The sequence below is a fragment of the Siphateles boraxobius genome, unplaced genomic scaffold (assembly GCF_051911475.1).
Source record: "Siphateles boraxobius isolate OS27281-9 unplaced genomic scaffold, OSU_SipBor_1 9, whole genome shotgun sequence".
Lineage (NCBI taxonomy): Eukaryota > Metazoa > Chordata > Actinopteri > Cypriniformes > Leuciscidae > Siphateles > Siphateles boraxobius.
In genome coordinates this window covers 19,755,590-19,776,994 of record NW_027509219.1, presented here as the reverse complement: position 1 = coordinate 19,776,994, position 21,405 = coordinate 19,755,590, and positions in this window count along the sequence as shown.

Below are 21,405 nucleotides of genomic sequence, written 5' to 3'. Positions count from 1 at the left end.
TGTACTGAATGTTTCTTTGCTGGGTTATCTGTGAGGAGAGATCCTTAATTTCGTCTTCTCCGTGGTACATGAGGCTGAGGCCTGCACGTACTTGGATTTGCACCTGGTTTGGCGGTAGTATTTCTTCACCCCAGGTCGGGTTGTATTTCTTAGTTCCCTACTAAATGTGCGGGTCATTTGTGCTCCAGGCCTTCTGTCCTCCACCTTTAATACCCCAGATCAGGAAAAACTTAATCTGTTATGCCCTGTCCGGACTTTGGATGCGTATGTCCACAGAGCTGCTCAGTGGCGTATATCAGAACAATTATTTGTCTGCTTCGGGTAACTTAAGATAGGTTGCCCTGCATCTAAACAGATAATGTGCAAGTGGGTAGTTGAGGCTATCTCACTTGCTTATGAAGCGGCCGGACAGCCTTCACCTATGGCTGTTCAGGCCCATTCTACAAAGAGTATGGCTGCCTCTAGGCTTTAATTTCAGGGGTTTCCCTTCAGGATATTTGTAATGCGGCAGGCTGGTCCTCACCACATACATTTGTCAGATTTTATGACCTAGACCTTTCTACTCCCGGGGCTAGGCTGCTTGCTTATTAGTGTGCGCAAGGACTTCACACAGAACGGGCATTTCTCATTATGGCGTAGTGGGTATAGGGTTCCCACCGCATCTCAACGCAGCTCGAGTTCCCTTGAAAGGGAACGTCTCAGGTTACGTATGTAACCCTGGTTCCCTGAGAGAGAACGAGACTCTGCGTTCTCCTGCCATACTTCCTGCATGCCCTGATCGACTTGCTTCAGGCTTTTTCAGAAGCTGTCTTGGTCTGTTTTCTGGTGTGCTTTATAGCTTCCTGGTCTAAGACGTCACCCGCCTATGACGTTACTCTCTTCCATTGGACTGATCATACACGTGCTTCACGACGCAATCACGCAGAGCGTTCCCACCATGTCTCAACGCAGCGTCTCGTTCCCTCTCAGGGAACCAGGGTTACATACGTAACCTGAGACGTTTCTCATTGTTTGATCTACATTCTCATCATTAGTGAAAGTCAAGATTCACCTGCACAAATCATCAATACATATCACATTTACAAAAAGTCTAATAGAAATGTGTAGAAAATATGCTTGACAGTTTATGACAACATTTTGCATTTAATGACTTGTACGATGAACTAAAGACAAGATGTTTTGAGGGGTAAGACTATTGCACAGAGAACTATTTAAAGGGGCACTCGGCAACTATTGCTATTTCTAGCTATTTCTTCGCTGATTTTCAATTTTGTTGTCGCATGTTTTCTCAATGAGCTCCCCCTATAGCTTTGAGGTGTATATTACACAACAATGTCGTAAAAAAACTCTCTTGCGGCCCCCTCCTCCCCGTTTCTACCACTGCTCATGTGCATTTGTTATTATCGGAGCCGGCCAACTTTATCGTGTGGAGCTATGTCTACCGAGGTGGGTAATACATCATACACATTGAGGGCGGCGTGTGTGTTTATGTTGTATTGCCGTAAAGCAGTTTGTGTTTCTCGCTCGTTCTCGCTTCTCACGAGACTTCCTATATCCAACTTACCGGGACGTTAGTCCCCATGTTGCAAGGTTGGTTTTCCGCCTAGGAACGCGGGGAAAGTCACCATTCTCACCGGAACAGGTTATTAAACCATCCAAATGATTTCTAAACGGTTTTATTAAGTTGAAATAGTTGCTGAATGCCCCTTTAATACATTTTGAGCAACATGGCATTTGCAACTGATAATGTAGGAAACGTCTCAGGTTACGTATGTAACGTATGTAACGTCGTGAAGCACGTGTAAAATCAGTCCAATGGAAGCCCACTACGACATAGGTGACGTCATAGACCAGGCAACTATAAAGCAGCCCTGAAATCAGACCGCGACAGCTTCTGAAAAACCTGAAGCAAGCCGATCAGGGCATGCAGGAAGTATGGCTGGCAAACGCAGCATCTCGTTCCCTATCAGGGAACCAGGGTTACATACGTAACCTGAGACGTTCCCTTTCAAGGGAACTCGAGCTGCGTTTGAGACGCGATGGGAACCCCATACCCTCTACGCCATAGTGACAAATGCCCGTTCTGTGTGTAGTCCTGCGCACACTAAGAAGCAAGCAACCTCGCCCCAGGAGTGGAGAGGTCAAGGTCATAAAAACTGACAAATGTATGCGGAGAGGACCATCCTGCCGCATTACACACGTCAAGAAGGGAAACTCCCGAAATTAAGGCCATAGAGGCCGCCATACTCCGAGTAGAATGGGCCCGAACAGCCATAGTTGAAGGCTGTCCGGCCGCTTCATAAGCCAATGAAATAGCTTCGACTATCCATTTACTCATCACCTGTTTAGATGCAGGGCATACTCTCTTGAGTGACCCAAAACAAACAAATTAATTGCTCAGATTTACGCCACAGAGCAGCTCTGTGAAAGTAGGCATCTAAAGCCCGGACTGGACATAACAGGTTAAGCTGTTCCTGATCTGGGGTATTAAAGGGAGGAGGATAAAAGGCCTGCCGCACTATTGGGCCCCCAACATTTAGTGGGACCTTAGGAATATAACCCGGTCTAGGGTAGAGGAATGCTTTCACCATACCAGGTACAAATTCCAGACATGAAGGAGCAACCAACAGAGCATGTAAATCACCAATTCTCTTGATAGACGAAATAGCAAGGAGAAATATAGTCTTTAGGGTGAGGAATTTTTCTGAAACCTCCTCGATGGGCTCAAAGGGAGCCAAGGCCAAACCCTCAAGTACAATGGCCAAATCCCAAGCACTAGATTGCAGTGCAGGCCTGAGCCACAATCTATCACGGAGAAAACAAATAAAAAGAGGATCTCTCCCAAGAGAAGAAGCCCAGAGAGGGGTGATAAGCAGATATAGCCGCTACGAACACCTTTAAGGTGGACGGAGATAATCCAGCAGAGAAACAGTCTTGAGGAAATCGAGAACTGTACCAACAGGGCAGTTGACATGATTTAAAAAACGTTCACCACGCCATGTAGAGAACAGTTTCCATTTCAATGTACACAGTTTTCTCGTGGAAGGAGCTCTGGATTGAAGGACGGTCTCAACGACCTCAGTCGAGAGACCGGATTCTATGAGCTAGGCCCCCTCAGAGGCCAAGCCCACCGTTTCCACAACTCCGTTTAACCCTTTTCTATTATGTGCAGGACCCATAGAGAAATATTTGGCAGAAGTTTCCACGCTGCCAGAAATTCCGATAAGGGAACCAGTCTCTCGAGACTGGCCTCTGGATTTGATTGAACAATCATTTCGGCGCCCTGAAGCGGCAAACCGGCAGGGAACAACCGAACTGACCATTTTACAACCCTCCTCAGAGGATTGCACGGGGACACTGACACCTAGGCGCCCTGAAGCGGCGAACCGGCAGGGAACAACCGAACTGGCAACGCTGCGACCCCAGCAGAACTCCCGAGAGCATTGATATCGGGGGAATGTGTACAGGTGCAGCCTCGGCCACACCTGCACCATAGCGTCCAGTCCGAGAGGAGCTGGATATGTGAGGGAAAACCATAGCGGACAATGGGTTGTATTGTATGATGCGAAAAGATCGACCTGAGCTTGACTAAAGATCTCCCATAGGAGCTCCACCACCTCGGGTGAAGTCTCCATTCCCCGTGCCTCAGCCCCTGCCTCAACAGGATATCTGCTCCGATATACGAGATCGTCAGTGTGTTGCCCGGCCCTCCGCCGAGCGACCACTCATGATCACTCCCGACTTGTGAGGGAAGCATCCGTCGATAGCATTATGCGTCAACAAGAAACCCCCAACACTGGGCCTGGGCGAGGAACCAAGGTTCTTCCACATGACCAAGGCACGTAGGCTTAGCAGCGTGACCTTGATCATGCGAAAACGGATTTCCCCTCGGAGAAAACCCCTTGGTCCTGAGCCACCACTGCAGGGGTCTCATGTACAGAAGGCCAAAAGTAATAACGTTGAACGCAGCTGACATGAGACCCACAGTCTGAAACTGTTTCACAGTGAGTGACTGACCTAGATAAACCCATATTACACCTAGAAAAGTGGTCCTCTGAGCTGGGAGGATCACACTCTTCTGGCGTTGAGTGGCAACCCCAACATCTTTAAATGAGACAGAACGACATCTCGATGCTGAACTGCGATATGCTCAAATTAAGCTTGGATCAACCAATCGTCGATATAATATAATAAGCGAATGCCCTGGAGTCTCAAAGGAGCCAGAGCTGCATCCACGCATTTTGTAAAGGTGCGGGGTGATAAACCTAGGCCAAATGGAAGAACCCGATACTGGTATGCTTCGCCCCCGTTTTTAAAGCGAACGTCAGGAACTTCCTGTGATGAGGATAGATACTTGAAAGTATGCGTCCTTCAAGTCTATTGTGACAAACCAGTCCTCGGACTGAATCTGTGATGCAATCCTTTTTTCTTTTTTTTTTCTTTTTTTTCTTTGTTTGAGTGTAAGCATTCTGAACTTGAGTTTCTGAACTCTGCTGTTTAAATGGCGCAGATCTAGAATAGGACGCAACCCTCCATCCTTCTTTGGAACAATGAAGTAACGGCTGTAAAACTCTGACTCTCTGCTGGGAGGAGAAACCCTTTCTATAGCTCCTTTTTGAAGAAGTGTCAGTACTTCCTGCTCCATAACCAGAGCCTGCTGTGAGTCCTCCACCGTGGGGAGGACCCCCTGAAATCTGGGCGGACGAGAACCGAGCTGAATTCTGTAACCCTTTTCTATTATGTGCAGGACCTATAGAGAAATATTTGGCAGAAGTTTCCACGCTGCCAGAAATTCCGATAAAGGAACCAGTCTCTCGAGACTGGCCTCTGGATTTGATTGAACAATCATTTCGGTGCCCTGAAGCGGTGAACCGGCAGGGAACAACCGAACTGACCGTTCTACAACCCTCCTCAGAGGATTGCACGGGGACGCTGACACCTCGGCGCCCTGAAGCGGCGAACCGGCAGGGAACAATCGAACTGGCAGCGCTGCGACCCTCCTCAGGAGAGTCGTAACCCAGAGGGCGCCAAGGAGAAACGATTTCTCAAAACCGTCCCTACCCCGGAGGGGACCACCCTTAGAAGCCTGATAGCCTCGGCATCAGGTCTTCTTCTTTGCACTCTATGCCAGTTTCAGGAACATAGATTGGTGAGGAAGAAACCACTGGAACGCCGCTGAAAGGTTTAGTTTTCTTGAAAGCAGAGCGTCCAGAAGAACAGACATTTTTATCTTCCTTTTTCTTTATTTTTATATCAGAAAAACGTATACATATAAACATATATATATATATATATATATATATATATATATAAATACATATATATATATATATATATATATATATATATATATATATATATATATATATATCCTCGAATATATTCTCGAATAGAGTCAATGCTGAAATCCTCACATTCGTCTATGTCCTTAAATACTTTAACGACCAGTACTGCCTCATAAAATGTATTTATTATTAAAGATGGCTGGTGGGTAACGTCGGGGTTAAAAATGATGACGCCGACTCGGGAGAGGGAAAGCTCGCAAGCGTCTCTATAATCCAAGGCACTGTCATACCATGATACTTAATACCCATAACATTACTCTAGTTAGACGTTTGGGTATTAAACACATAAAATAGAAACCAGTTTATTCCACGATCTCGACACCTCAGTGTGGAGATAGGGAAAAACCAGTAGTCCCCGACGAGGAGGCTGAGATACTGTCACGGTTTTTGAATCGGCTCTCTCACGCTGATGTGTCTGCGTGAGTGTATTGTGTGGGTGTGGTTACTCATTGTGCTGATTAAGTGTCACCAGCTGTCTTCCATTCCAGTTCCCTTTATATACCCAGCATATTCTCTCCCTTGTTGTCAGATCGTTGTGGTTGTTCCCCGGTGTGTTTCCTGTGCTCGTGCCTCGTCTGCTGTTTCCTCGTCTGCTGTTCCCCGTCTGGAGTTTCGTTCGTCGTGTCGTCTGGATGTTCGTCTGTTCGTCGTGTCATCTGGATGTTCACTTTCCCTGGGATTCACTCGAGCACGTCATCACCTGTTTTCCACCGGATCGCCATCTCGTCCCTGCTTCACTGTCCATCTGAGTGTTGTCCCCGACTTGTGCCTGCTTCATTGTTTCCGTCCATATAATCCATTAAACTGAGTTTTACTTGCATACTGCATCCTGCTGTTTATTCCCTCACAGAACGATCTGACCAACCATGGATGCAGCAAGTTCATCACAGCTCAACGATTTCATCGCTCACAGTATCTCACGTATGGACCAACAAGCAGAGAATATCTCGGGCACAGGTCGTGCGGTGCAAGCACTCGTGAAGCAGGTGTCCGAGCTCACCCAACAGGTACAACTTTTACAGACTCCCACTGCGCCCCCCACACCGTCCGTTCCCCCCCCACCGATGCCTGCAGCAGTTGAGAGACCAGAGCCACGCCTACCCACACCAGAGGGATATTCCGGTGAACCGGAGTATTGCAGAGCATTCCTCACAAGATGTTCTATGCATTTTGCCTTACAGCCACGCACTTTCCAGAGCGAACAGACCAAAGTAGCCTTCGTGCTAACCCTGCTGTCAGGGAGAGCAGCACTTTGGGGAACGGCGGTGTGGGAGAACGGAGACGACTGCTGCACCTCGTTCCAGGCACTCTCCGAGGAGATGAAGAGGGTTTTCGACCGTGCAGTGGCGGGTAAGGAGGCGGCCAGATTACTCGCCGAACTGCGACAGGGAGAAGGCTCGGTGGCGGACTACTCTATTCGGTTCCGCACCCTGGCCGCAGAGTGCCGTTGGAACGAGGAGGCGCAGTGGGATATGTTCCTGCATGGGTTGGCTGACCGCGTTCAGAGGGAGATATACGCGATGGACTTACCCGAGACACTGAACGGACTGGTGGAACTTGCGCTGAGAGTGGACTCGCGCCTGAATCGTGTGACCAGACTGACGCGCCCCAGCCGTTTCCAGTCCAGCCCGGAAGACCACCAGCCCGGTGGCGCGAGCGCGGTCAGCCCCGCATTCGACCACGAACCCATGCAGGTGGGGAGAGCTCGGCTTTCCCGGGAGGAGAGGGAGAGGCGGAGATCCCAGGGACTCTGTCTCTACTGTGGCCGGGCAGGTCACTTCATCCACTCCTGCCCGGTAAAAGAGCAAGCCCGGTAGTAAGTATGAGGCTACTATCGGGTGGGATCTCCGCCGAGAAGACCTCATCACCATCATCAACCCTCCTCCCGGTAAGACTGAGATGGCGACAGTCGACGCACTGCACCAACGCACTACTGGATTCGGGAGCGGAGGGTAATTTCATGGATTTCAAACTTGCACTTAAGCTTCAGATTCCCGTCACTCCTCTTTCGCACCGGATTACAGTCAACGCACTCAATGGTCAAGAACTTCCTCTTATTACACATGCAACTGAAGACATTACCCTAATCACTTCTGGAAATCACACAGAACTCATTTCATTTTTTCTCATGGACTCACCACTTGCACCAGTGGTTTTGGGACACCCGTGGCTTTCCAGGCACAACCCCCGGATCGATTGGTGCACTAACACTGTGTCCACATGGAGTAACCACTGTCATGAGTCTTGTTTAGTGTCTGCCTGTCCTTCTGTGTCTGGTTCTATGTTTCAGAGTGAGGCAGCGGATTTGTCTAACGTGCCCGCGGAGTACCAAGACCTGAAGGAGGTGTTCAGTAAGTCTCGCGCTGCTTCTCTTCCTCCGCATCGTTCCTATGACTGTGCGATAGATCTACTGCCAGGTAAATCTCCGCCTAAGGGCAAACTTTACTCTCTTTCTGTTCCCGAGAGGGAGGCCATGGAGAAATATATTTCTGATTCTCTGGCCTCTGGGTTCATCCAACCTTCCTCTTCTCCTGCGGGGGCGGGGTTCTTTTTCGTTGGGAAGAAGGATGGTTCTCTGCGACCTTGCATTGATTACCGAGAGCTGAATAACATCACGGTAAAGAACTCTTACCCTTTGCCGTTGATGTCTTCAGCTTTCGAGAGGTTGCAGGGAGCATCCATTTTCACGAAACTGGACTTACGTAATGCATATCATTTGGTTCGCATCAGGAAGGGGGATGAATGGAAAACCGCTTTTAATACCCCTAGGGGGCACTTTGAATATTTGGTTATGCCGTTCGGGCTTTCCAACTCCCCAGCGGTTTTTCAAGCACTCGTGAATGACGTGTTGAGAGACATGGTAGATCAGTTCATATATGTTTACCTGGATGACATATTGATTTTTTCTTCGTCTCTCCAGGAACACGTTCAACACGTCAGGCGAGTGCTCCAGAGGTTGTTAGAGAATGGGCTTTTTGTCAAGGCGGAGAAATGCTCGTTTCATGCACAGTCTGTTCCCTTCTTAGGGTACATCATCTCTTCTGAGGGAGTGCGCATGGATCCTGACAAGGTTAAGGCTGTGGTAGATTGGCCAAGTCCAGATTCCCGTAAGGCCCTACAGCGGTTTCTGGGATTCGCCAATTTTTACCGACGTTTCATTCGTAATTTCAGCCAACTAGTCGCACCTCTGACTGCCTTGATCTCCCCCCGAACGACGTTCAGGTGGTCGAACACTACCGAGGCAGTGTTCAACAACCTCAAGAGTCGCTTCGTTTCGGCTCCAATTCTTGTCACCCCTGATCCCACACGTCAGTTCGTGGTGGAGGTCGACGCGTCAGAGGTGGGAGTAGGAGCAGTGCTTTCACAACGCGCTTCCTCAGACGACAAGATGCATCCCTGCGCGTTTTTTTCTCATCGACTATCGTCTGCCGAACGTAATTATGACATTGGTAATAGAGAGTTGTTGGCAGTCAAACTAGCGTTGGAGGAGTGGCGTCATTGGTTAGAGGGTTCGGGGGTTCCCTTTATTGTTTGGACCGACCATAAGAATCTTGAATATATCAGATCTGCTAAAAGACTCAACTCCAGGCAGGCTCGGTGGGCTCTTTTTTTCGGTCGTTTTGATTTTGTTCTCTCGTACCGCCCCGGGTCCAAGAACATCAAACCCGACTCTTTATCTCGTATTTTTGATCCATCCGAACGCCCGGTGACTCCCGAGTGTATTTTACCTGAGAAAGTTGTCATCTCCACTCTGGTATGGGAGGTCGAGTCGAAGGTCAAGACAGCCTTAGAAGGGGTAACGCCTCCGCCTGGTTGTCCACCGAGCCGATTATTTGTTCCGGAGGGGTTACGGTCCGACGTTATTAGATGGGGTCATTGCTCCAACGTGGCTTGTCATCCAGGAGTGACTCGCACCAGATTTCTAGTTAAACAACGATTTTGGTGGCCATTGATGGCTCGCGACATTCACGATTTTGTTTTGGCTTGCTCAGTCTGTGCCACTAGTAAGACATCTAACCAACCCCCAGACGGGTTACTTCGACCGCTGTCTGTCCCTTCGAGACCCTGGTCCCACATCGCTCTAGATTTTGTCACCGCCCTCCCGCCTTCCAATGGCATGACGGTTGTTTTAACCGTAGTGGACCGGTTCTCGAAGGCGGCACATTTCATTCCCTTGCCCAAATTACCTTCAGCCAAGGAGACAGCGGTCACTGTCATAGATCAGATTCGGTTACATGGCCTCCCGATGGACGTGGTCTCTGACAGGGGTTCCCAATTCGTATCCAGATTTTGGCAGGAATTTTGTAAATTGCTGGGGGCCACGGTCAGTCTGTCCTCGGGCTATCATCCCCAGAGTAATGGCCAGTCTGAGCGAGCCAATCAGGACCTCGAGAGAATGTTGCGATGTTTGGTTGCCAAGAATCCGTCGTCCTGGAGCCAACAGCTTTCTATGGTGGAGTACGCCCACAATTCATTACCAGTGTCATCCACGGGCCTCTCGCCATTTAAGTGTAGTTTAGGTTACCAGCCACCAATTTTTCCGAGTCTGGAATCCGAGGTCGCGGTCCCCTCCGCTCACGCATTCGTCCAGAGGTGCCACCGTACTTGGACTAGAGCCCGTGAGACTCTACTCCAAGCAGGGAGGCGCATGAAGGCCAAGGCCGATCGCCACCGGTCAAAGCCTCCCGTTTACGTCGTGGGTCAAAAGGTGTGGCTTTCTACCAAGAATATTCCTCTCCGCTCCGTGTCTAACAAGTTAGCTCCTAAATTTATTGGCCCGTTTCCTGTCACCAAGATTATTAGTCCGGTGACAGTCCGACTCAAACTCCCTCCTGCGTACAGGAGAATTCACCCCGCCTTCCATGTGTCTAAAATCAAACCCGTGTTTCATTCTCACATTAATCCGCCTGCCCCGGTTCCCCCCCCGCCGCGACTCGTAGATGGGGAACCCACATATTCGGTTAACCGCATTCTGGACTCGAGACGGAGGGGACGAGGATTTCAGTACTTGGTGGACTGGGAGGGTTACGGTCCGGAGGAGAGAAGTTGGGTACCAGCTAGAGACATCCTGGATCACTCCCTTATCGATGATTACAATCGACAGGTAAGGGAGTCTGAGAACGCCAGGAGGCGTTCTTAGGAGGAGGGGTACTGTCACGGTTTTTGAATCGGCTCTCTCACGCTGATGTGTCTGCGTGAGTGTATTGTGTGGGTGTGGTTACTCATTGTGCTGATTAAGTGTCACCAGCTGTCTTCCATTCCAGTTCCCTTTATATACCCAGCATATTCTCTCCCTTGTTGTCAGATCGTTGTGGTTGTTCCCCGGTGTGTTTCCTGTGCTCGTGCCTCGTCTGCTGTTTCCTCGTCTGCTGTTCCCCGTCTGGAGTTTCGTTCGTCGTGTCGTCTGGATGTTCGTCTGTTCGTCGTGTCATCTGGATGTTCACTTTCCCTGGGATTCACTCGAGCACGTCATCACCTGTTTTCCACCGGATCGCCATCTCGTCCCTGCTTCACTGTCCATCTGAGTGTTGTCCCCGACTTGTGCCTGCTTCATTGTTTCCGTCCATATAATCCATTAAACTGAGTTTTACTTGCATACTGCATCCTGCTGTTTATTCCCTCACAGATACAGAGTTTTCCTGTTTTTTTAGATATATTTCATCTAATAAACTCTTTTTATTTTCACTCTCATAATGTTCAGCTGTCCAGTAAATATTTAACTAGCAACAGCATTAGAAAAACCTCCTTTTAAAAGCTCCTCTTTATTCAACAGAGTTATGAGCTGCCTATTTATTGAAAATCAAACATCTGCGTTTTTCTTAATATTTTTATTTGTTTTGTTCACTTAAAAAAAAAAAAAAAACACTACCGATACCAATTTCTCGGAACTGGAAATCGCAGCACACTGGATCTGCAGGTGAAAGCTAAGATAGGGCGGGGCCCGGGGCCCGTCCCAACCCACGCTGTCAGATCCGTTTGCGAACCACAAAATGCGAGTCGCCGCCGTGTCTAGGCAACAGCGGGACCCGCGTGGGGAGCGCGAACCGAACCATTCTCCTCAAAGAACGATCGGCGAGAGCGGAGCGTCTTCATAGATAGACTCATACAATGCTCACAATCAGCCAGAGGTGGGAGTAAGTCACAAATGTGCAAGTCACAAGCAAGTCTCAAGTCTTAACCTTCGAGTCTCAAGCAAGTCCAAGTAAATTTTTTATAAAGGCAAGTCAAGTCAAGTCACTGCCTTATGTCAAGCAAGTCAAGTCAAGTCGTAGCTTGGGTCACAAGTCACTGGCAAGTCATACAAACGTTTGACGATTTCACTGAATTTATATATTAAAATAAGTTAAAACTACAGAAGTTGTGGACTATGGTTTTATTTGCAACATTTTTTTTTAATATATGCATTTCCACATATAGCTGAGTGGTTACTACAATAACAATCTAATTTTAACTGAAATTAGGCCAACATTAAAGCATGAAAAAATATATATGCCTCAAACATTGCAGAAGACCATTAAAAGGTATTAAACAATTCACAATTCAAGTATAATTCCTATGCGACCAAAGGCATTCTTCAAACTGTCACATCACAATATTCACTCTTTGTTTATTGAACTGTTTTATAAAATCATTATCACATTTGCAATCGCTTCAATATTCTGGAAATATTTTTTTAATATCATATGTTATAATTATGAAAATAACTCATACTAGGGCATTTTTTTCCACCACATTTTGAATTTTGGGTGCAATATTAATTCTGCTGGCATTTTGATAACATCTAATAGATGTAACCCCTGATAACATCTAACCCTGCTTTAAGAGAAACATAAAACACGACAAAACATTAACAGTTTTCTATGTTGTTTTTTGTCATTGGAAAGAACGACATATTTGGCTTTAAAGCATGATTTAAAAAGAAATGTGGCAAATGTTATACAAAACATATGACATCATTAATTATCATTTGAATATTGACAACATTAAGCTACATTTGAAAACATAATTGTGTATAAAGAGGCATGCTGTTTTGACCAATATTCTTGATTTAAAGATAGTCAAATTAACTATAACAAACAGGTTAAACAAGCCATAGCTTACTTTTAGACGTGGTGAATGAAGTTCGACTGTTCGAGGTTGTGATGGTCGTCCGATATCCCTTGCCAGTTATTATGCGTACAGCAAATCTTCTTGTATGAATATAGTCAACTTCTAGTGTTTATATCCAAAAAGAAACGATCCTGGGAGATGTTTTTGTATTTAGCGCGCTCACCGCGATGTATGTTTTTTCTGGGCTTGTGCAGTGTCACGCAATCGCGCAGAATCTCATGACTGGCGTCAATGGTTCCGTTGCTTTCATTTTGTTCATCAATTGATGTTGCGATGATAAATGTATATCAAGTCATTCTCCAGTCATACAGTTCAAGTCAAGTCAAGTCTCAAGTCATTGGATCTCAAGTCAAAGTCAAGTCGAGTCATTTTCTTAATTTAGTCAAGCAAGTCTCAAGTCCTTAAATTTGCGACTCGAGTCTGACTCGAGTCAAGTCATGTGACTCGAGTCCCCCATCTCTGCAATCAGCCCCCTCGAGGACTGACTGGGCATGCTCCACTCCCAAACAAGCAACACAAAGCTGATGTGTGTCCCCACCCGTAATATAACGAGGGCAAGGAACAACACACCGTCTATAATCTTGCTTGCTCGCCATAATAATGATAGATATATTGGGCTTGACAGACAACAATAAATAGACAAGGACAGACATACAGAGAGCGCTTGCTGAAGGTACAGAAGCTGTCGCGATCTGATTTCAGGGCTGCTTTATAGTTTCCTGGTCTATGACGTCACCTATGTTGTAATGGGCTTCCATTGGAATGATTTTACACGTGCTTCACGACGTAATCACGCAGAGCGTTCCCATCGCGTCTCAAACGCAGCTCGAGTTCCCTTGAAAGGGAACTGCACAAGTGACTAGATGATGTGGAGGTTGAACAAGTTGTTTTGAGAATTTCATTTATGATCTGAGAAATGCACCAAAGCGACTGAGAAAAACTGTAATGCAGATTGTCTGTCGTTCTTTGAGTTAAGATAAAGGATGGAGCAAAATTTGTTATACAGATGTTTGTTACATGAGTCATTCACGTTAGTGCTAGACGAACTTATGCACCGTTATTGATACAATTAATACAGTTCTTCCAATGTTTCATCATCGGACTTGCGTTTGGATTGATATGGTTAAATCAACGTCATCGTTACTGTCTTTACAGTTCAATCGCTGAGCTGTAGGAAGCCTCCAGACAGAGCTGACGTTCAGTTATGATGATGGGCGTGCAGCTTCTGACAGGCACTGTACGCGGTAGACCAATCACAACAGACTGGGCCATCTGGCCAATCAGAGTAGAACAGGATCTCGGAAAGGAGGGATTTAGAGAGACTGGTTCATCCAATGAGTCGTTTGAGAATCATTGAACAATGTGGTAATGTGCAATGTAAATTAGAGAAAATTTTTTTTTTTTTTTTTTTTTTACTTTTGATGCATGTAAACCTGTTGTAGGAGACAAAATTAGGAGCCTTTAAAATATAATAATAGGGGCACTTTAAACAAAACAAAGTCTGACAGATGGATTGTTGGACAGTTTGATAGACAGATATTTAGTTTGATAAACAGTTAGACAGATAGGTAGTTTGAGAACACAGTTAGATAAAGATAGACAGACAGACAGATGGACGGACAGACAGGCGGACAGACAGACAGGGTGTTTTTGTGTTCACTGCAGTAATTAACACAAGTACACACTGTACAGCATGCAGTACAACAGCGACTATTTCTGTTAATTTCCCCCCTCATGTTTTTTATTGGCTGCCCCAATTACCCCAACCAGTCGATCAAATTCATCATGTCGACTGCAGTTAATGCTCTTGTTAGCCTATTAGTGCAGTAATCTAATCAGAGAGCAGGACCATCACACAGTGAGATGTCCTAATCAGACATTTTCCCGCCAATTTCCCACTGCTCGTTAAGTTAACAATCTTTTCACAGAGCGACAAATTGTCATAATTTATTTCTCAAAGTCAAAGCAAAGACTGCAGGACCCCTCAGGAGCTTCACTGTCCATCCCTCCATTCTCCCACCCAAAGATTAGGACCATAAGAAACATCAGTAACTATTCCTTTTACAGTCCTGTTCCCCATGTACATACTATGTACAATTACAATAATTTGGTAATAACTAGGTACTAACCCTGAACCTACCCCTAAACCTAACCTTTACCCATGTACTTACCTTATATTACCCAGTACTTTCTTAGGTAAGTACACTGTAAGTACACGTAAGTTAACACACTGTAAAATGAAGCATTATTACCCAGTACTTTCTTAGGTAAGTACACTGTAAGTACACGCAAGTTAACGTACTATAAAAGGAAGCGTTACCAAAACATCACAAACTCATCTCATGTAAAAAGTGGTTTGTTGGTCTTTGGAGCTTTAAACTGCGTGGTCTACCGGTCTGGTTAAACTGGAGTTCACCTGGTCAGCTGACAGGTGTCCAAAACCTCTCTAAAATCAGTAATCCAGACAAGTCTGACCAGCCTGGGAGACCAGCTAAAACCAGTTTAAGCTGGTTTAAGCTGAAGAGTTGACAGCCAGTGGAGTCTCAATGACAACTAAATCAGTGTATCTCTTCAATAGCACAAAGTGCAAACCAGTGTTAAGAGTTGAGGAGTCATTACTGGATTCTCATATTTTCTGTGAAGAAAAGAACAAAGGAAACACATTAAAGCGTAGAAGTGCTATCAAATTAAAATTATTTTTAAGCAGGCAGAGACCACAGCAGACATTTCATTTCACTTCTGTGTGGAGAGATGTCAGACAGCAAACACATTCTTCTTAAGAAAATAATGAGATTCTAACTAAACTGTGGAACATTTTCTTGCAAAAAATATTTATAAAATGTGGACGTTTCTGTTGTATTTCTGTAGAATTAATTTACAAAAATAATGTTCAGATCAGACTTGGTACAATTAGAAGGCCACAGTCTGAAATGTTTCTTTTTAAACGGATATGAAAACTTTCACTGAAAAGCGAGAGAAAGCAAGTCTAAACTGTACAAGGTTTATTGTCAGACAGCATTCATAAAAAAACATTCTGTTCATTCAAACATTCATCCCTTTTAAACATTCACAGACATTCTTAATCAAAATGTCTAAGGGATTGAAAAAAGTGATAAAAGTTAGATAGCGTGCTGCTAACAATGCCAAGGTCATGGATTCAGTTCTACCAGAAAGACTCAGGAGAATAATGCCGTTACCAGTATACATTTATTAACAGCTCAGCAAGCACAATATGATATAAAGTTCTTTGGCGTAGGCCCCGTCCGAAGTTCGCATTCCGAGGGTACGGAATCTGCATATCCTGCCTGAAGACGAAGGCAGGGGCGCAGCCGACCCCCCGTTTAAGGGACGGGATCATCCTGGTGGTGGTGTTGGGGAGGATGGAGGAGAAGGGACATCTTGGAGGTGGAGGGGAAGGATGGGGGTGAATGGAAGCGTCAGCATCTGCGAACTCAAACGTGTAAGTTTCGATCTTTTATACCAGTATTTAGAGCACGATTGGATAAAGGGAAGGTAAACAGTGACGTAATGATTGAGTCTTCCCGGCAGAACTTACGCAAGCTACATTTCACAAGGAATGTATGAACTGATACACCTTGAATACACTTTAAGTTGCTTTGGATGTAAAACGTATGCTGCCTTTGGGCTGATAATAAAAATTGACTAATAAAAACTGACATACTGTACTTTATTTCTCCAATTGTCATTCATTGACTCTTCATTCCTGTATCTTTCCTTCTCTTTCTGCTTTGGCATTTTATTTCAGCACATTTAGAGTCTCACTGATTATTCAGACTCACAATGGGTGAATTACTGCAAACCACAGCAGATCTGTCACACATTCCAATTCAAATATATACTGCCTCTCTTCATTAAACAGAACAATGCAGGAAACAGAAAGATGATGTGGTCATACTAGTTTCTACTGAAAACACAGCAGCCACAATATAGAAACTATGAGAGGAAAATAAGCAGGGAGGATAGAGAAAGAGGGGAAGGGAAACATTATGAATAATGGAATGGTTAGGATTGTACGTGAAATGATAATTCCACAGTGCAGGTATCCATGACAGGAGTGAGGCAGAGGATAGTTTGGAAGTGGGAAAAATTAGTCTAGGTTGGAATTTTATGGGACATTCTGCCTTATTTAAAGTTCATTCTTTTTTCTGATTGGTTCTTGAATGCCACTCTCATTATTTATCATGACATTTTTCAGTTTCTATAAATAAACAACAGTATCTGTATAACTATGCATGTCACCAGTGGAGGCCTGAAATCTACATTACCCATCTGATCTCATCTCCTAATCCATCCATCCATCCATCCATCCATCCATCCATCCTTCTTTCTGCCTCTGAGAGTTAAACAGAAACATCACACAGTTATTTGATCCACTTCACGAACATCCTTTTTCTCTGGACCAGTTTGCCGTCAGTACAAATGCTAATGAGAGTCTTGGTGCTCTTATAGCAGAGACTGTCTAATATTGTGAGATGAGAGGGTCCTTGGCTCTTATTGGAAAAAAACCTAACTGCTAACTTGGATCATTGCTATTATTATTACACTACTGTTCAAAAGTTTAGGAATGATGAGATTGTTTTTGAAAGTAGTCTTCTTTTGCTCACCAAGGCTGCATTTATTCTAAATTTATAAAATTATATCTACACTCTTAAAACAAATGTGTTGAAAACAACACAACATGTGTCGTTTTCAACACATGCTCTGAGTGTGCTCAGGGACAACACATATTGTGTTAAAATACAACACAGAATATGTGTTGTGAAAACACACAGACAAATGTGTTACTTTAGTTAACACATTAATGTGTCTTTTTTGTATACATCTAACACAACTGTGTGTTATAGATTTATTTTATTATAAAACATTATTGAAAAAGCTAGATCACAATACAATATGTAGTTATCATGAAATCACACTGAAGCATTGAATACGGTTCACATACTGTGTTTATTTTGCATTTTTTTCTGGTTTTAACATGGAATTCATGCGGTAAAAAATACTGTTGATAAAAAAATAAGCATTTCAAAACATTAATCATATAAAACATTCATGAAACACTTTAAATAACAACAGATCAAATATTATAAAACTCATGTTAGACTACAGATTAATGTTAGGTTTTGGCTATCAGAGAGTGCATGTACTTCCCTTAAATGCCAAATCAACTGTTTTGTTTGGACAAAAATATTTTGCAAGCACTTGGGACATGTATACATGGTCTGTTTCAATTAGGCACGAGACTGCAATTTAGCAATCAATTCCATAACCTTTGATCGTTTGCAAGTGGACTGGGACAAAGGAAGGTCATATACGTACTCAAAATGAGAAAACTGAAGACAGTTGGCATGGATATTGAAGATTACACAGCCAGTAGAATTTGAAAAGTTTGTCAACAGCACAAGTGAGGTTTTCAACATCAAGTGGAAAAGCAAAAGAATCATTCTTTGCCACAATTACATACTGGGCTTCATGTCCTGGAGAGCCGATGGAAACGAGCTGCGGCTGTGTTGACTTTAGAGACCCGTTCATGCCTTCTTGAAGCAAAGACGTCACAATGGTACCAGCCTATAGAAATGAAACAATGAAAGGCATCAGAAAATGTTGTTGCATGTGACATTGCAACTTTATAAAAAGCTAACACAATGCATACCGGCACCAGTTCCACCAAGTATGAGATAGCAGAATTGACACAGCATTTACTGCCGGCGACGCTTCTCCCAGATGCCGTGGGTGGAAGAAGATGAACGAGGATCCTTAACATAGTGTAACACAGCTCATCTTGATGTAGTAAAGATTCAGGTCACATGCAAAAGATTAAAAACAAAATTATATTTGAAATGATTACCTTTAAATCATGAATTGAATGATAAAATGTACATGTCATTTTCACAAAAACACAATTTAGAAATGTATGCAAATGCCACAGAAATAAGTATGCTTTTGCAGTTTGTATATGCACTGCCAAGTAATTTCATACTCATAAATGAATAATGTAAAAACATCCTTCCATGTCCTTCATTTTCACCAAATGGGACATTAATCCATTAATCTGATCGAGAGAACATGTAAACACTTGATCGGATTGAAAACCGAGACTGAAAGGACTATGCATGTGCAATGACATTGAAATAGCGTAATGACATTGAAATAGCGTAATGACATTGAAATAGTGTAATGAGGTATGACACACGGAACGCGCTGTTCTTCCTGTTGAATAAAGTGTCATCTAAATTAATCATTACGCTATTTCAACGTCATTACGCTATTTCAACATCATTGCACATGTGCAGTCCTTTCAGTTTCGTGTTTTAATCCGATCAAGTGTTTACATGTTCTCTCGATCAGATTACAAAAGGAATAAACTACACCTTTCAATCCAATGGAAATTCCAATCGGATCGAGCTCAATCAGATCGATTAAGATGTTTACATGAAGGTTTTTAGTCCGCTTAAGCAGTCAATTCGATTATAAGGGTCCATGTAAACACAGCTAATGTTATTTGATGTTATTAATAACTTATGAGTGCAAAGCTGTTAAACAGTTATATACTTACAATCCATGCTTTTCTACAAGGTCACTCACAGCCACTTTAACAAGTAACTTTCTCAAAGAAATTGACAGTGTCTTTGTGTCTTCATGTTCTCTCAAGATTGTAGGGGCCTTTTCCTCGAGCAGTGTCAGCAGACCAGTTGTGGTGACATTTGTGGTGACAGTCCGGCTTACTTCTGTTGAATGAAACTATAAAAAAAAAAAAAATTACAATTGAAATGTTTACTTTGAAAATTATAAATAGGAAGAGTGAAAACATGACTCACCAGTAATGACTCAACTCTTCCATCTAATGGATCCTGTGTGATACTAGCAGTATAATATATTTGGAATTTATCAAGCTCCTTCACTTCTGAATTAACATCGATGTCAATAAATTCTTGAAAATCTGTGTCAAATCTCAGTATTCGATCAATAGATACTTGTTGAGAGAGCTCCGTTTTGGCGGAGTTAATCAGTTCTCCAACACTTCCAACTGTGAATAGTTTTCTCCATGTTTCCTTCCCGTCTATGAAGACAGTCGCGAGAACTCAGTGTAAAATTGTTAGAGTAAACGTGATTTGACCCTCGTCTTCCATTACCTAGATAAAAGATATAATAACACCATATTATAATGCTGTAATCATACAAGAGTCATAATTTAATAATGAGAAAATGTAAACGTTAACTGTATCGCGTTATCAATACATTTAAATAGCCTAGTCAGTGACAAGCAAGGTAACTTAGCACAAAGTGGCGCGCTTTTTAAACCACACAACACTAACACAACTAACGACTAACGTTATGCAGTGGTTAAAAGGACGTTTTTGGTAAAATGACTGTTAGAGACTAGTAAAATGAGTTCAAACTTAAGGTGCCATGTATATTAACCTTTAACGTTACGACTTTTTAAAAACAATTATTAGCAGTCATACCCAATACAGATTTGCAAACCGTGAGAGCTCGCTTGCCTTGACGCTAGTTAACACACAAAACATATTCGGCTACGGAACATGAAAACGGTTAAAACAAACAAATTATGTTTCCTGGACAATTAACACAACTCTTTTTCATGCTATGTGGAGAAATATTTATTATTTTACACGTTTAATTATATTCACTCACCTGAGGCAGACAGACGCATTTCTGAATTCTGACGGCTGGCTAGGCGTCGGTTGGAAAAGAACGCCACCGCGCATGCGCAGCAAAAACATCTCCGTAGTCCCAACAGTTGTTTCCCCCCAGAGTTAAAATGCTTTATTCACATTTTCAACATGATAAATAAATCCAATCATTAAAGTTGACATCGCCTGTTGAGTATTTGCAACAGAATATATGCCTTTTATATAAACATGTACTACTAAATGTGTTTAACACAGTAATTGTGTAAACAGTTGAGCACAATATTTACACATCATGTGTCTGTAATAACACAAAATGTGTTACAAATCCTTTTACACATATTTTGTGTTCATTTTTAACACATCAATTTTAAGAGTGTAAAATACAGCTGTGGCGAGCAGGACGAGGCCGAGGACCGTGAGAGAACGGCGTGAGGCCGGTGGCGTGATTAATGATGAACGACACCTGTGAGACGCACAAGTCTCGTATCTCTCAGGAGCGAAAGCATTAAAGGAGGAGCGACGATCGTGATGATCAAGAGAGGAACAGGCCTGGACTTATGTTGTGTTTTGTTTTATTATATGTGACAGCAGTCTTCCGTGAGGGGCTGCTGTTTTTTACTTTCATTTTGTATTTGTTTTATTTTTGGTATTAAAATGTGTGTGAACGTTCACCGGTTCCCACCTCCTTCTTCCCACAACATCTAACCTTGTTACAACAGAAAAAACAGCAATAATGTGAGATGTTATTACAATATATTAAAATTTGATTTATTCCTATGATGGCAAAGCTGAATTTTCAGCTCTTCAGTGTCACATGATCTTTTCTCAATTATTCTAATATGCTTATTTGGAGCTCAAGAAACATGTCTTATTACCGTATTATCAATGTTGAAAACAGTTGTGCTGCTTAATATTTTATGGAAACTGTTAAAAAAACTGAAATAGAAATATTTTGTCTCGTTATAAATGTGTTTAAATTATATTTTTTTACTTGACACCAACATTTTGAACGGTAGTCTATATACATGCATTTGGTAACACTTTTATCCAAAACAACTTACATTCAAGATACACATTAAAGTATACATTCTGCAGGAATCAAACCCATGACCGTTGCCGTTGGTAGCACAACACCCTGCCATAGGAATGCATTTTTTTGTAAAGTACAATTATTCTATGTAGTAAGCTCATTAAAGTTGCATGCAAATCAAAATGCATGCTGTTTTAGATGGAGTACAGCATGTCACACTGCAAGACATGTCAACGCCTCAAAAGTA